Source organism: Nothobranchius furzeri, chromosome 1 (assembly GCF_043380555.1).
Source record: "Nothobranchius furzeri strain GRZ-AD chromosome 1, NfurGRZ-RIMD1, whole genome shotgun sequence".
NCBI classification, from domain to species: domain Eukaryota; kingdom Metazoa; phylum Chordata; class Actinopteri; order Cyprinodontiformes; family Nothobranchiidae; genus Nothobranchius; species Nothobranchius furzeri.
The window spans coordinates 61315723-61327845 of NC_091741.1; the positions used below are offsets into that span (position 1 = coordinate 61315723).

General features: G+C 41.9%; 1 protein-coding gene across 1 annotated transcript in view; it reads left to right on the forward strand.

Annotated features, from left to right (window-relative positions):
• Positions 1–1140: 1140 nt before the first annotated feature.
• The window catches only part of cdk17 (cyclin dependent kinase 17), a 69323-nt gene continuing 58340 nt past the window's right edge, over positions 1141–12123 (forward strand). The window contains exon 1 of the mRNA XM_054740047.2: positions 1141–1352. The gene's annotated coding sequence lies outside the window, so the exon portion shown is untranslated. The remainder of the gene's footprint in view (positions 1353–12123) is intronic.

Genomic DNA, 12123 nt, shown 5'->3' on the forward strand with positions numbered 1-12123 from the left:
GAACTTCAAGCAATGTGGATAAATAGAATAAAAAGAACAAAGCAACGCAACTTAGAAAGTAGAGAAAAATAAGCATGAAAAGGAAAATCAGCATTCAAAAGTCAAGAAACCGACATTATTTTGTAGACAATGAAAATATGTTGATGATTAAGGAAGATGTTTCTTGACACACATTTTCATCTCTTTGACATAACAGTACTACTCGTTACAGTATTTCTCCAGCAGAGGGCGCCAAACAACAATCAAGCGCCCATTTGTTTTGAGATCAGGCTTATAAATTCATATAAATTCTCATTAGTTTTGCTTTGAGAACAAAATTAGATATGCATAACTTTCTAATGAAACTATTCTCTTTTAAACTTTAAAAAGTTTAAAGCTTATTCTTTTTCAAGGTTTACGCAGAGTACATACTATGATGATTATGAGCAGGCATCTAGATAAAATATTTAAAACAAAGTATTTCCTCTGTGTAAAAAAGATACATTTTAACAAGTTTAATGACCTAATATGAAAGTACACATCTTTATATGTGAAGAGAGACAATGAAATGTGTAATATGTAACACTCCGTGAACATTTTAGGCATTTTAAATTATTAAAGGCACATTAATTGGGGGAAATCTACCGGTGTCGGTGCAAGAGCCGATCTTGCACCCGAGCAGATCTTGTACCAACACCGGGTATCAGCATGATAAAGAGGTTTCTGTATAGTTTAGCAAAATTTAGACAATAATGGTCACTCATCTAACTTGCAGTCTCGTGCACATTGTCCTTTTGCCGTCGCCTACATGACCCCCCCCCCCCCCCCCCAAAAAAAAAAAAAATCAACAACAACCCAAAAAATAAATAAAACGACAATGTGCTTTAGAGATTCAAAGATCCATTCCATAGACTGTACATACCATTCTCATGTTTATGTGAACCTGATGTGAACACATTGACCGGAGGCGTAATGACACTTTTATTTTGTTAGTCGTATTAGAAAACAACGCCACTGCTTTTATTTTTGAAACAAAAGCGGAAATTGTTCTGTTATCAGTTTTTGCTAGCTTTAACCGTTGCACCACTCCCAGACACTGTCGACGTTAGGGTCCTCCTCCTGCCTCTTTAAACTGCCTCCACCGCCGAACCGACGACATTTTTGGGGGTTCGGTCTTGAGCATCTCATTCCAACACACCCCTACCTCCCCGCGTTTCGGATGATATTTCTTTCTTTTGGCGGAACGTCTGGAACATTGACACACAGACGGAGCTGTGTTGGCTAGTGTTGGGTGGTTGGATAAAAACAGCAGGGTATCCGGCCCCGGGAGCTCCGGAGATCCGGCTGGAAACGAGGGAATTCACCATTTTCAGGTAAAATTTGCTATAACGCCACTACGGGATCGTCCAAAGCTGTCCGATAACGGATACACAAGGTTGCGCTTCGTCCGGCAGCAAAAGACGAAGTCTAAATGTTTTTGTGGGTGACAACGACTAGGAGAGTTTAAAAACGTTTCGATTGAATGTGATGTGTTTACACTTCGCATACTTTCTCCGCTTAAAATATATTACCGTTATCTCAGGTCCGATTGGTTTGTTCATGTTACCGGACAAGGGACGTAAAACTAAATGTTGGAAATTTTACTTGAATGTGATGAAATTATCAGCATAACTGTTGCAAAATCAATATGCAATAGTGGAATGCACAAACTGAGACGCTTTATGTGCCAATTTTGATTGTAGCACCACTGAAACATCATGTTCTCTCCCCTTACAGATACTCATTTCATATAAATACGTCAGTCTTTTAAAAAAATCACGCATCAATATAACTGTATTTATTATTATTGTTCGTAGTAATAACAATAATAAAAGTAAATAATAATAATAATACTAATAATACTAATAATATAAATATTAAACTCTGCAATTAGATGCAGTTTTAGCTGTGTGTGTTGCTGTTGAGTCACAAGTAGGTGTTCCTTCCAGAGTCTTTTATTTTTAAAATGTTTGATTTTTAAATGTGTGTAAATTGACTTGTTGGAGGACGTTGTGATTTCTGCTAGTTGCATTAGAATACCATAGAGACATGCAGCTGCAAATGAGAGCTTATTAGTAGGTCTTTAACAAAAATATCCCTGAGAAACATATATGCCTGCAGTATGTTCCTGTGCCAGCCACTTACTCATTTGTGGATGAATGCAACAGCATAAGGAGGAAAGCACCATTCTGCTGTTACCCTGGCAACACTGATATCTTTTAATGGGTAAATCTTTTTTTAAATATATGTGAATACACACTAAACACAGTTCATAAGTCAAGGTAGAGAAGGGTCCAGAGTGAATTCAGGTTCCCTTTTATTTCCATGTTGACCTGAATTTTCTTCCATCATCCCTCATCTGGAACAACTAGTGGCTTGATTACATTCCTAAATGTGTGTGTATTGACCCACATGGACATCTAGGCTATGGGAGTGATCCAGCCTCAGAGGACAAAGCCATTGCTCCGAAAGCTCCCCTCTCCATGTCTTTATTGATCTATCTTTGCTTTTTGTCGCACATAACAGAGCTAAAAGTATGTGCTGTGAGTTATCCTCGAACACCTGCACTATTCCTCCCTTTTTGGGAAGTTGACAGATGCCAGCCGTTGTTGATCAACAAGATGTGAGCTTTTCAGCTGACATTGTAAAATCACACAAAGTCCTCTTTCCGAATGAAGCTAGATGAAGCTTGGAACATCCAGCTCATGCGGTTGATGACATTTTAGGGATGTGGGGTAACCCACTCGCTGTCGGTTACAATGTTCTGGACTGTTTCAGAACCAAACCAGAATGAGAATCATGTTGTGGTTTGTGTGAACTAAGTGGTAATTATAATATGTTTGGGTATTTGTTATAGTTTGGTGGTGAAGCTGCCTGAATCAGCCTTCACAATACTGTTGCTATTGACAACCAGTCCAGAAACTTGCTGCCTCTTTCTGCTCTGTCTTGAGCCTTGTTCTATTGATCAGATAAATGAGTATGTGTGGTTGTGTGATTCTCGTTGTTTCTCACTGTGTTTGTGCATCACGTTGCATTTCAGCTGCTGTGTATTGATATTCATGCTCGCTTTTATTACTGAGATTTTTAAAATTTTGGGCCAAATAATTCAACTTAAATAGGAGTACGTACATTCAGCAGCAAAGTACTATTCATTAGTATGTGTGTGTACTCTACAAATTATTTTAATAAGCTTGTTAGATTTTATCTCCCGAATGCTCAGCGTGCCACATTACATTATACCAGTACCTCTCAAGCTAGTAACCTACAACATAAATTAGTTTATGTTTTGTTGCCTCACAGTTTCTCGCATCCCCTTTTTTTTGTGACAAGTAAGCTGATTTATTTATGATCTTTAATGGACTGTGGACATCATTTCCACACAGGAGGCCGATTGCTTTGTTGTTGTCCATAAATAGTTGTGGTTTGTTGCAAAGCCTCTTTCTGGGACGTGATGATTAGTGGATGTGTTTCTGTTGAGAAAAAGAAATGAGCTGTAACTAGTGTTGCGCCCCCAAAGTCGTTATCCACCCTGGAAAAGACTTTCCCACTGCACTCAAGCAGCAGGTTTAACAGATAAAAGAAGTTTACTTAGCACAAGCACCCTGGAATGGGGCAGAAGTTGAGAGGACACACTTGTTTTACTCGTTCTGTCAGTAAAGGATATCATAGTTGACTTTTATTTTTCACCTGTCTGCCGGATCATTGTACAGCAGTACACACACATTCTTGTGTAACTCGTCCATGGCCGTCGTTTCCACTCTGTTATCCTTTTCAAAATCAAATATGACGGTGGAAACAGAATAGAACCACCACAGTTTTATCAGAGAGTGTGTTTTCACTCGGACCATTTTAGGTGTAACACACTTACTTTAGTCATCTTTGGTGTGTTCTTACTGTGTCTAGTTTCTAATTCCATTTTTGGTTCTTTTTAAAACACAGGAAAGGGTTCTCTTTACCTTGCTAGGTAAAGAGAACCCTTTCCTGTGTTTTAAAAAGAACCAAAAATGGAACACTTACTTTAGTGTTTTCATGGGAGGAAGTAAGTGATGCCAAAGATGTCTTAACTTTATGATTAACTCTAATTTTATTTAAAAGTACATTTTGGTTGATGTTTTTTATTGTAATTAGAAGTGTTTATGTGCTAATGGACAGGTGAGCACTTCCTTTTTGATTATTTTACTGTTGGTGTAAACAAGTCAACCTAATGTTGCTGCACTGGAACAGTCTGGGCTCTTTAAAGGTGAATTAATAGTAATAATAATAATAATACAATAATTATCTAGCTCACTTTAAAGCGTTAGCCTGAGTACAGAGGCTGCTGTACACACACTGACACCCATGAGCTATATAGGAACACACACACACACACACGCGCGCGCGCATACCAGTGAAAAAGTTATGTGAGGAATGTGAATTGTTGGGAGTGCATTGTCCTTTTCTTTCTCTCACTCAGCTTTACAGATTCAAACAGTAAATTATTGGTTTGTCATCAAAATATGAATATAGAAGGAAAAAAAATACATTTTCATGTATCTTCTTGCATCTCAGCCTTAGCATGTTCCCAGTCTTGTGTGTGTGTGTGTGTGTGTGCGCGTTTGCGCATGGGGATTGAGTTCCCTGAGATTGGTCTAATCTGGAGATTAGGCAGTGGCGTTGTTAGAGCAGCAGCAGACAGGAATTACACACACACACACACACACACACACACACACACACACACACACACACACACACACACACACACACACACACACACAGGTTACGTATGAAAGAAGCGGCATGCTGCTCATTTATGATGTCACTTTCCCCGTGAGATGAGTGCTGACTCTAACGTGGTGTCGTGTGTCAGAGAAAATGCTTAAATATTCATCAGACAGACAGACGCACACAGCAAACCCCTCAGATCATGTTTCACTGTGCTTTGAACAAGATAAATGCAGTTTTTATGTTGTGTTTTCTTGTGCTTTAAAGCCATCTCAGTAGTATGAAGAGGAATTAAAGTTAATAACAAAGTTACAACAAACCCATGCTTTTCGTTCTTTTTTAAACACAGAAACAGTTTTGTTTACCTGTTTGTAGCTACAGTTTCACCGACGGCTGCTGGCTTCTTCAGGCTGACGCTGATGGTGGCGCGCCACTTCCTTCTCCTTTTATCTGCGGGCAGCAGAGGACGTTGTCGCCCTCTACTGCCCGCTCTCCCCTCTCCGACGATGCAGTCCCATGCGTGGTCCAGCGTGTAAACTCCGTCGTCCCTGTTCATGGTCCCACATCCACGTCTCCTTATCTCAATACACGGACAATAGAACACAGAAAGGAGTGCGAGAAAGAGGCAAATCGTAAACACACAAGAGCAGCAAAAGAAGAAGCAGAAAGTACAATAAAAAAGTCAGCCGTAACAGATCATTGCTTAAGAGAAAACCATATAATGGACTGGGACAGCACACGGATCATAACCACTGAACAACAAAAATACAAAAGATGGATCAAGGAAGCAATCGAGATAAGGAGACGTGGATGTGGGACCATGAACAGGGACGACGGAGTTTACACGCTGGACCACGCATGGGACTGCATCGTCGGAGAGGGGAGAGCGGGCAGTAGAGGGCGACAACGTCCTCTGCTATCCATGCTTTCGTTCTTTTTTAAACACAGAAACAGTTTTGTTTACCTGTTTGTAGCTACGGTTTCGCCGACAGCTGCCGGCTTCTTCAGGCTGACGCTGATGGTGGCGCGTCACTTCCTTCTCCGTTTATCTGCGGGCAGCAGAAGTGACGCGCCACCATCAGCGTCAGCCTGAAGAAGCCGGCAGCTGTCGGCGAAACCGTAGCTACAAACAGGTAAACAAAACTGTTTCTGTGTTTAAAAAAGAACGAAAGCATGGATTTACAAAGACACAGCAAGAACACACCTAAGATGTTCAAAGAGAAAAACGTCCTCTGCTGCCCGCAGATAAACGGAGAAGGAAGTGACGCGCCACCATCAGCGTCAGCCTGAAGAAGCCGGCAGCCGTCGGCGAAACTGTAGCTACAAACAGGTAAACAAAACTGTTTCTGTGTTTAAAAAAGAACGAAAAGCATGGATTTAGAAAGACACAGCAAGAACACAACCAAGAAGTTACAACAAAGTTTAACTGCATCTGTAGCCATAAACCTGGTCAATACCATTGTCAATACAAGAGATTCAGGTTTGTGTTTTTATTTAAAGAGAGTGTCAGAGAAAAGCTGAGAGCAGGTTCCAAAGAACCAAGGACCTGTCAGAGTAGGACTTTATCAGCTTGACCGGATCACGCGTGAATGGCTAGAGATGGCTTAAAGAGCGGACCATCTTTTTGGCTGCATCACCAAACCATGGGTGGAAAAGGAGCTAATGATGCTTGAAACGGAGCGTGACAGGTTGGTGGTTCTGTTTGACGTCAGGCAAACATGTCAGATACACCAGAGGCTTATTAAAGTAATTGGAACATGTAGATAACCCTCTACTTAACACAGACCACAGCATAGGACAGCACCCTGAGATGAGATGCTCTATAAAATTATAAATGTTAACATCAACATTTAAACTTTTTTTCTTTGTCGTTCCACCGTCTGGAGTCTTCTAACATAACCTTGAGACAAATTGCTGCAACAAGTCTCCAGGTTTACTAGGTTCTCATTATTTCATGATCAGCAATGTGACGTTACCTGTCGTATGAATACTAACCTACTTCTAAGTAGACCAGTGTTGGTGCCAAGTAGCTGACATGCTGTTCCTGAGAACATCCCGTCCAACACAAGTCACCGTCTGCCTGCTTTTGCTACACTCATCTAATTAAAACAACAAATCATCTCTTTCTGCAAATTCATCTGCATCACTGGTAAAATACCATTCTTAAAGTTAAAGTTAAAGTCCCATTAGTTGTCACACACACAGGTGTGTGTGCGAAATTTATTCTCCGCATTTGACCCATCCCCTGGGGGAGCGGTGAGCTGCAGACAAGCCGCGCTCGGGAACTATTTGGTGGTTTAACCCCCCAATCCAACCCCTTAATGCTGAGTGTCAAGCAGGGAGGCATTGGGTCCCATTTTTTCAAAGTCTTTGGTATGACCCAACGGACACTACCACTAGGCCACTGAGAAATGTTATTATCCTCTCTGTCCCCGCTGTGAGTTTCTTTTTTTATTCTGAAGAAATAACGTATAATTACCCCACACTTGCCACTAACATTAACTGCGGGTTAATCATCACCTCCCCGACAGGCGTTATACACTATCAGTGCCAATGAAGTGCATTGGAAGTTCACAGGAAGCAGCTAAAAAAAATTGGTCCCCAGTTGCTCATGATGCCCAAATAAGAGTACATCTCTAAGGCAGTTTGTTATTCTCGCTGTCTGAATTCAGGCAACAGTGAATGGAGGTTCTTTTTCCTGATGCATTTTCCCAGACTTTGTGCTGTGTTGGCACCAGTTAGTGTCTCATTCATCATTTTCTGAGGTCAAATCAATTCATGGGCTGCACAGTGGTGCAGTGGTTAGAGCTGTTGCCTTGCAGCAAGAAGGTCTTGGGTTCGCTTCCCATCCTGGGATCTTTCTGCATGGAGTTTGCATGTTCTCCCTGTGCATGCATGGGCTCTCTCCTGGTACTCCGGCTTCCTCCCGCAGTCCAAAAACGTGGCTGTCAGGTTGATTGGTCTGTCTAAATTGTCCTTAGGTGTGTGTGTGTGTGTGTGTGTGTGTGTGTGTGTGCATGATTGTTTGTCCTGTGTGTTTCTGTTGCCCTGCGATGGACTGGCTCTCTGTCCAGGGTGTACCCCGCCTGATTGCCCATTGACCGCTGGAGATAGGCACAGAAGATAGGATGTTTGAAAACAGACTGATAATCGACTCCACATGTCGCAGTTCGTCCAGCACAGTAGTAGGAGTCCTGAGAGGTGTCACAACCAGCCACAAGGACTCTTGAGTTTACTTTGGTTCAATGTTTAATCAACAACAGCTTTCTAGGAAGTCAACAAAGAGATTAGGTTAAACATTTGAATAGTTGTCTGGAGTTGGGTCAAGACATAGAAATTCTGAAAATAAGTAGCAGATTCTTCTAAATTGCGATTAACAAAACGAGTATTTCAGTATTGTATTTGGAGAATACGGTGAAGATAGAGTGTGATATTTAATCTGTGTCACAGTGTCTGTGCACAGTACTTGGAAGGATAAGGTCTGGATTATGTCCTGGTTCATTTAGACATCAGCCTTCATGCCCACTTTTCCTCCAGGTAGTAGCTGCACAAGGCCAGAGTGGAAACAAGCTGTTCCTTTCTCCTCCTGATCAGATATGGGCCTTTTGTTTCTCTGGCTAGCAATCTTCTCTCAGGCTTTAAAAACTTTCCTTTTACTGTTTTTGTATAAACCATTGAACCGTGTCAAGTACTTAACTTTGAGTCACAAACCGGCGTTACACTGACCTCTTGCAATCCAGAAATACTCGCAATGATCATTTTTGCCTTGTTGTGATGGAAAGAATGGATCTCTGATGTAATTTATGTTGGGAAATGATGCTGCACCCATCTGTCTTAGCTGAAAAGGTAGTGATAGCACAGCGCACGCACGCACGCACGCACACAGAGTTGCTGCAGGCTAGGAACACCTGTTCTCCAAGGCCTCTGGGTAATGGAGGTGGATCCGGAAAAGGGAGGCGTGTTGGAGCTTGGGAAACGGGAAGCATAATGGGGTGAAAAAGGGAAGAGGTGAGACTAGTGGGAGAGACAGTAAAACTAGTTTGTTTGGTTTCAGCTGAGAATTCAGCCAAACCGAACACATCCTGGACATCCAATTCAGTCTTCAGCTCATCTTGTGCTCGAATGCTCCGTCTTCTGTGCCTTTAAATTACCATCCAGACAGGAAACACACACGCTGGGGTCATGTGTTCATCCCGGCCTTGTGTACATGTGAGACGAGCGTGCCGGAAGCTTCTTGTTAACCCCTGTTAATCTGATGTATGTTGAGTCAGACAAACATTAAGCAGCACGACATAGTTAAGCAAACTCAGGAAAGCAACACCTGCTCAGATGCAGTTTCCACTTTTAGGTTTTACTGCTTTAAAAGCATTTTTCTCCTGCGGTCCTAAAATTCATCCTGACATTAAATGCATCCAAGTGACGCGCTTCAGTGAGCTTTAGAAAAACGATGCTTTCCTGGCTCCAATTTGACCATAAATTGTTGAATCCAAACAACTCGCTTCAACTGTAAATGATGTAAGTTGCTTGTTTAGGATGGTAACAGTGATGTAAACAGTAAAACACACGCATCATTTGTGTACAATAAAACTGCCTGTTATGTAAAGTGGCCTGCAGAAGCCACAGGTTACACAAACACTCAGAGTTTCAATGGAATCAGAAAAAGCAGCAATGGGGCGATTTACAACTAAGATGTAAAAACAAGTCAGTTATTTTGTAGCAACAATGTGCTTTGGACTTGAGTTTGCAAGTTTCAGGAAGCGCTCTGGAACTTTATGTAATAGTTTCCCATCAGATATCTTTTTTAAGACCACCTGAATACACCCCTTTGTATTTTATATCAGATCCTGAAGATCTCAAAAATATCAACAAAATAAACGTATGTAATGATTTAGTCACATTCTCCTTGGTGAGCATGCTCTCATTTTGTTAATGCTTTCTGAAGAAGGCATAACAAAAACTAGACTCATGTTTAAATGTTATAAGATATTTATATCTATTTTGTTACAGAAAAAAACATGACTGTTCAAATATTTACTCTTCTGTTATGGACCTCATCGTGTCCACAATAAAGTCTGATGGTGATGATGAGTAGGGTGAGGAGGGTTTGTTTTAATTATTGTCCTCACTTAATAATTTTTGAATTTATAGATAAATACCTGGACGGATCAGAACACCCCAGCAGAAAACTACAAAGTGTGTGTGCGTGTGTGTGTGTGTGTGTGAGAAAGTGTGCGTGCCTGCATGTATGCATGTGTGCGTGCATGTGTGTGCCAGCATGTGTGGGCAAGTGTGTGAGTGCATGTGTGTGTGTGTCAGCTGAGTTCTCTGTGTGCTTCATGACCTGCAGGCTTTGTTTTTGTCATGTGACAGCAGTGCGATAGGGTGACTGTGCACCATGTGTTGTGTTTACCATTTTTTTGTTTGTGTGTGTTCAGTGAGACAAAGCTGCAGCCGTCCTAGCTCATCTTTGTCTTTCATCTTGATCCTTAATAGCCCTGAAAAATGTGCCTTCTTACTCCTCAAAAATTTCTTCTTCCTCTTTATACTCCATATTTTCTTGTTTAGATGTTTTTGTTGACTTTATAATGCTTCATGGTAGTAATTTAACGCTAAAAGGGGATGTTTGCTTAATCTAGCTAGAATTTTTGTTCATATAAAATTACTTCTATCTATCGTGGTTTCATAACTTACTAAACAGGAAACAATCTTTTGTGCGTCCACACACTTTTTTGTTCCTTTATTGTTTATTCCTCCTGTTTAAAAGCTGGCTGAGCATTGTGGCCAAGACAAGACTCTCCTCCAGGCTTTCCTGGAGGGTGCCAGTGCCAGATGGGGCATAAAAGCCCTCTGGTTCTGGGTCTGACCCAGGGCCTCCTCCTGGTTTGATGTGCCCAACCCCATGAACCGGGTCTTTTCTTTGCAAAAGAGCGACAGCTTTACTCAGAGCTTCTTGATAAATGTCCAATTCCTCACACTCTCCTGGTGGGTGAGCTCGGTTACCACCAAGCCCCCACAATGTGGCTCAAAAATTGAGGCCAACCCGGAAGTACCAAAAATTGCAGTTCCACCCTCATCCGCTGGGGGCTGGTGTCAGAAGCGAGCAAATCCTCATTGACTCCCATGTTAAAAATTCCATCATGATTCGTCTCTAAATAAAGTAAAATGTTCTAGTGCAGAGAGGAGACAACCCATAGAAGCACTGATTTGATCTCATTTCAGAGAAAAATAGAACAGGTTAGATGCACCTAATAAATAAAATTACTAACAAACTCAGGAATCTTTCTTTGCTTCACTGTTCTGGTGCTGAGAATATCACTAATGCGGATCAAAGGAGATACACAGATGAATGCACCTCTTATTTATTATTTGGAGACTACATTTACTGCAGCTGGCAGAGGCAGAGATTTTTTCTATTGATACACGGAATTTACAGAATCATTTTAAATGTTAACAGGGGAAGACTGCAGGAGGGAGCGGTAAAATACAGGGGGTCCCCAGCAAAAACGAGAAACTTTAGGAGTCTGATGAAACCCGCTGGTTTTCCATCAGGCAGTCACGGGGCAGCTCCAACGACCCAGTGGCTGTGCTGGGTCAATGTTATCGAGCTCAGTCCGGCTCGGCAGAGGGTGAATGAGCCGAGGCGACGTCGTGCTCTGCTTAAGAAGAGGTGTTATTTTCCCGCTTCAGAAGCGTCCAACGTCTTTTTACGCTTTCTCCGAGACATGTCACGTCGCTAAGTTGTTAGCGCCACACGCTAACACGTCAATAGTGCAGCGTAGCCTGCTGGAGGTTTTAAGGGTTCAGATGAAAACACCCGATCTCTCAGGCTGCTCACACATCAATCTTAAGTTGTCGCTGTTGCGCTCACGCCGTAATACAGTATTAGATGCGGTTAAAGTCAGACATGAGAAAATAAATACATTTTACATGAATAAGTGATGCTTAGCCTGTTGGGGGGAGGAAAACCTGGCCCAATAAGCACGGGAGGAAACCCTGTCAAGATCGTCAACTCTCGTTTATCTTAATGCTATTGAAACATGTAAACCAAAATGCATTATATCCACTGCTACCTTTCTAATTTTAAACTCAGTAACTTATGCTGTAACTTCACCTTGCCCTGCCTGCTCTTCCTTGCTGCCGCCGGTTGTGATCACAAGTGACAACATAGTAGTTCCCGCTGCTTCTAACCCTAACCCTAACCAGCGCCCAAAAAAAAAAAAAGAAAAAAAAACTTGGGATCTTGTAGGCGTGGCGGTGGGGTTTCAGCCGTGGCGGCCCGCCACGGCTACACCTATGTAAGGGAAACCCTGAGTGTAAAGCGCTTTGGAGTCTTTACTCTGAGAGGCGCTATACAAGTGTGGGTCATTTATCTCTGACTCAGAAGCTCTGGTGTTGTGCACA